General features: G+C 55.3%; 1 protein-coding gene across 8 annotated transcripts in view; it reads left to right on the top strand.

The window, feature by feature from the left end:
* Positions 1 to 441, top strand: part of SSPN (sarcospan) — a 113,730-nt gene that overhangs the window by 2,814 nt on the left and 110,475 nt on the right. The window lies entirely within an intron of this gene.

Here is a 441-nt window from a genome sequence, read left to right as displayed (position 1 = left end):
TTCCTGGGGCTCGGAAATGCTACTCCCTCAATTCGTCCGTCATTACGGTGCAGGAACGTGAACGTGGCTTTTTGCTTCGCCACCGACTGCGCTGTTGGTTTGGACCAGGAAAAGGAAAGAGAAAGAGAATTCGCGGTGGGTAAACTTCAGTCCCGAAGGAAAATTTGGAGACTTGTTTGCTCACCGCTCAGCGGCCTGGGGGGCCCTGGCCGTGGTTGGAGGTTGCCCCCTAATGGGGCAACGTGAAATCCGCTCCCTGAAGGATTTAAGATAAATGAAAATGTAGTCACTGGGTCAGAATGTCGCCATCCAAGTGTCTTTCGGCGACACGGTGTCCCTGGTCCACCCAAACTTCCCGCAGCAGCCGGAATTGCGGTGCCACTAATCACAGAAGCAGATGACGACGTTTGGGGCCTCTGGTGCTCCCAGAGGAACGCGGCG

Source organism: Crocuta crocuta, unplaced genomic scaffold (genome assembly GCF_008692635.1).
Source record: "Crocuta crocuta isolate KB4526 unplaced genomic scaffold, BGI_CrCroc_1.0 scaffold176, whole genome shotgun sequence".
NCBI lineage: Eukaryota > Metazoa > Chordata > Mammalia > Carnivora > Hyaenidae > Crocuta > Crocuta crocuta.
This window is presented reverse-complemented; position numbering and strand designations above follow the sequence as displayed.